The following is a 4,974-nucleotide window of genomic DNA, read 5'->3' on the forward strand; positions in this document are numbered from 1 at the left end:
TAGAGATAAATTCTGATAACAGTCAATGTGCTTAGTTCATTGATGTGTAATTTCCCTCTGTATGCTGTGATTACCATTGATAAATAAAGGAACTGCTTTGGGCCTATAGCAGAGCTATAGGGGAACAGAGCTAGGCAGAGCAAACTAAGCTGAATGCTGGGAGAAAGGAGGCAGAGTCAGAGAGAAGCCGTGTGGCCCTGCCGGAGCCAGACAGAACTTTACCTGTAAGCCACAGCCACATGGCAATACACAGATTACTAGAAATGGGTTAAATTAAGATATAAGTGTTAACCAATAAGAAGATATAGCTAATGGGCCAAGCAGTGTTTTAATTAATACAGTTTCTGGTGGTTATTTGGGGAGTCTGAGCAGCCAGGAACCAACAAGTGGTCTCTCTGCAACAGTTCCTCTCTGGCAGAGCCTGAACTTTCCTTCTTTGTTGCTTAACAGAAGGAATGTAACAAAGGAGAGAGTGTTAATACTCATTTTATGATAGCCAAGGGAAAGAATATTCTACACAATATTAGAACTTATCATTTGTAAAGGCCACTGTTGCTTGGGAAGAAACACTCATGGTTGTTTACTCTCTCCATACCTATGCAAGGTCATACCTGACGTCTTATCCAGAGCAACAAGAAAACTGGAGGAAAACAAAGGGATATAAATAGGAATGGAAGAAGTCAAAGTATCTATTTTAAGATGATATAGTATACATAAGTAACCCTAAAAATTATACCTACAACTCCTACAGTTGATAAACACTTTTAGCAAAGTATCAGGATACAAAATTAGCAGAGAAAAATCAGTAGCCTTCTTATATATAGATTGAAAAAGAAATTAGGGAAACAATATTTTCTCACAATAGCCTTAAACATATGAAATATTTTTGGGGTTAATCTAACTGAGCAAGTGAAAGACTTGTATGTATGATAAAACATTAAGACACTGAAGAAGGATATTGAAGAAGATATCAGAAAATGGGAAGATTTTCCATGCTTATAGATTGGTAGGATTAATATAGTAAGATTTATTTATCAAAATACAAATAACATGCCGACCACTACAACAGGCAGTCTTGATGGACCTTGAGATAAATATATTTAATTCAGTGATGGGGGCTTCCACCTCTATCTCGGAGTCTGTTCTCAATAGCAAACAACTCATGACAACTTACCAATATAACTTATACCAGCATCACCTGATATTTTAAATATTTCTAATATTTTCCTTGTCTGAAGGATGGGTATAAAAAATTCTTTAAATGTCACTCCAGACTCTGCAGACTGTCACTTTTATATCTACATTAAGATGCACTAGACAGCTGTGAGCAGTGCCTTTTGCATGACACCCACAGAAGCAGCCTGGCACATTGCTATCCATGTCTGTGTGGTACTCAGAGTGGCCGTGTCTCAGTCACAGCAGGGCCAGTGTGGCAATACTGTCTCTCGGTTCTTCCCCAGGAAGAAAACACACTTCTTTACTTGGCCATTGATTGGTTCTGTGATCCTTTCCGTCTTTATTATGTGAGAAGATATCAGAGGAAGGAAACCCAGGCTCCACTCACACATACCTTGCCCACAGTTAGGTCCTGTGTGTGGACAGAGGGTGGTGGACACTTGGCTCTTCCCAGAAGCTCACAGGAAGGTTTTATGGGAAAGCACCTCATATGGGTGCTAATCTTTGAAGCTGCTTTATTCGATTATTGAGGGAGCACATTAGGTGATGATTACAGCAGGCAGGTGGCATCTAAGGAAGACACCAGTGAGAGGACCTGAAGAGAGCAAGCCATGGAATGAAGTTGAGGCAGGTAGGTCTAGAGTAGAGCTTTCAGGGCTGAGATAAACATGGTACCATAGGGTAAAAGGGAGAGACTCGGGGCAGCTGTGGTTATAGAAAGAAAGACTGTGGAAAATGATCTAGAAATGAAGCAAGAAGAGGATGTCCCCATGAGAGGTAAGCACAGTCACCACTGTCACCGGGATGGAGAGACAGCGTTAGTGGGATGCCTGATTTCTGGTTAGAGCACGTGGCATATGAGTACCCATCTGTTTAGATGAGGGAAGGACAAGAAAGCCTGGGATGTGGGAGCATGAGGGAGAAGAGGAAAGCTTTGTTCGGGGTTCTGGGTGTTAGGAAAGTTGTATCTGCCATGGAGATCAACAAAGAGCTTCCACCTGTCTGGAGGTGGTCATGTAAGGTCCACTGGAGGATGTCCCAGTTCCACGGAAGCCACCGAGAGACTGACTGGAAGGAACATGGCTTTCTTATGGGATTAAGGTTTCTTAAGTTTAATTTAAGTTAATTCAAGTCTTTTTCTTACCTTCCCCAAAGGTTGATGCTATGATTGTATTCAATTAAGAGCGACAGTGGGAACTGCAGTGACAGTTTCTTGATGAAGGTTGGAATGGCTTTAATGAAGTAAATGCCCTCGGGTCTATTGCTTTGCCATATGTGCAGGCATGTATGGAATGTGTGTGTGTGTGTGTGTGTGTGTGTGTGTGTGTGTGCTGTGCACATGTCAATGCACACGTATGTATGTGGAGGCCGGAGATACAGTTCAGATATCTTTCCTCAGGTACCATCCATTTCGTGTTTGGAAGTTCAGTTTTCACTAGGATCGGAGACTTGTTGATCAGGCTAGACTAGCTGACCTGTGTTGTTGATCAGGCTAGACTAGCTGTCCTGTGTTGTTGATCAGGCTAGACTAGCTGTCCTGTGTTGTTGATCAGGCCAGACTAGCTGTTCTGTGATGCTGAGCAGGCTAGACTAGCTGTCCTGTGATGCTGCTCAGGCTAGACTAGCTGTCCTGTGTTGTTGACCAGGCTAGACTAGCTATACTGTGATGCTGACCAGGCTAGACTAGCTGTCCTGTATTGCTGACCAGGTTAGTCTAGCTGTCCTATGTTGATGACCAGGCTAGAATAGCTGTCCTGTGTTGCTGACCAGGCTAGACTAGCTATACTGTGATGCTGACCAGGCTAGACTAGCTGTCCTGTGTTGCTGACCAGGCTAGTCTAGCTGTCCTATGTTGATGACTAGGCTAGACTAGCTGTCCTGTATTGCTGACCAGGCTAGTCTAGCTGTCCTATGTTGATGACCAGGCTAGACTAGCTGTCCTGTGGCCTTAGAGCTCCACCTTTCTCTCCTTACCCCACCACCCCAGCACTGGATTACAGACATGCACTATGATTCCTGTCTTTTTATGTGGGTCCTAGGGGTGGAATTCAGTACCTCATGTTTGTGCAGCAAGCTCTTTGCCAACTGAGACGTCTCTCGAGCTTTTAAAAGATACATTGAAGACCTAATGGAGCAGTGTTATTTTCTGCCTTGGCTCTTTTCTCTCTGTGGTATAAGATGACCTGGAACACAGAGGTAGGCAGACCATTTATAGCAAGGACGGTTGCTATTCAGGGGACCTTCGATTGTGCCTAAGAAGCAGTGAGTGACTTCCCTTTTTCTCTCTACAGCAGCCACAATGTAGGTGGAATCTGCTCTTTAAAAACCTGCTTCAGAATGACCACTCCTCATGCGCTTCCCGGCACAGGCTGCCACAGGGAGGGTATTCTGGAGTTGGAGTCCTGACGTGGGGACTGAAGTGTGTGGGGGATGAGCTCAGGGCGCCTGTTGAAATCCAGAAAATGAGCAGAAGAATAGAGTGAAAAGAGCTCACTTCTGAAGCAGTCTGAACTGAAGTCCTCATGACTGACGACAGTGGACTCCAACTCTCACGTCCCTGAGACTAGAGATGCTCCAGTTGTCAGAGGTAACAATGTCCAGCAGATTCCAAGGCATGCTGCATCCCAGGGGTGAAGTGGCCACAGTGTGTGCATCCGCAATGGTACTCTATGAGGGAGGGAGCGGTAGCTAGCACCCTGTCCACCTGCACACAGCTCCATAGGCTTTCTGTACACTCTCAAGTTAGCCAAAGTGTCGGGCCTTAGGTTAGAGTATGCATGTGTTGATGTTTTAATTATTTAAAGTCCCTAGAAGTTAACTTTTAATTCTCAGTGAATTTAAATGACAACAAAAATAACCCGCTTTCTAAGAGTTGGTGACAAACACTGGGGGATTTGCGACTTCTTCATGTTGCATCAGCATTGCTGTCCCCTGAGCTTCTGTGGGTGAGAGGCTCATCTGCATCTGTAGAAACGGGTGCCAATGCACGTAAGGAGAGATGTGACTCACGAGCATTTACTCCTTTGGAAATTGGGCACTGGTTGCCACTCCTCAAGATGGTGTGGTGGTGTGCTCATTATCAGTTTGTGTCTTTCCTTAAAAGGTTGGATTCTCAGCTGGTAATGGCACTTGCTTGCAACCCTGGTGACCCGAGTTATCCTCAGGTTCCACATGACAGAAGGAGAGAACCAACCCCACAAGCTATCCTCTGACCTCCATGTGCACTATGTGTGTGTGTATACCATTAGTAAATGCATGTAGAAAAGACCATGGATACCTTTGGTGGAGGAAACTTTCCCCATTTCTCCACCCAGTCATTAAGGATAAATGTACGCAGGAGTACAGAAGCCGGGAAGTTGTAGGCAGGCGTGAGCTTCCTGAAATGGGTGCTGAGAAATAGACCTGGGTCCCCTGAAGAGCATAAACACTCTCTGCTGCCAAGCCATTTTTCCATCCCCATACTTACATATTTATAAATATGCAAACAAACTGTTTTTTACTGATAGTGTCCACATTAGCAACACTGGCTAGACACAGGCTGTAATGTTCAAAACTAGCTTTCAGATTTTTCAAGAGAAGAAAAATACATTCTTTATGCAAGGAGAAGCTTCTGGTTCGTGTTTTGTTTTCTATTTTTCTTTTAGCTCCCTGGTTAGAAGACTTTGAAATGAGATAGTGATAAAACAAAGGAGGCTGTGACCCACTAGTGCACACACACACACACACACACACACACACACACACACACACCTTTGGGGCCAGTGGGGGATACCATCATTGTGGACACACACACAAACA

The sequence above is a fragment of the Microtus ochrogaster genome, linkage group LG9 (genome assembly GCF_000317375.1).
Source record: "Microtus ochrogaster isolate Prairie Vole_2 linkage group LG9, MicOch1.0, whole genome shotgun sequence".
Lineage (NCBI taxonomy): Eukaryota > Metazoa > Chordata > Mammalia > Rodentia > Cricetidae > Microtus > Microtus ochrogaster.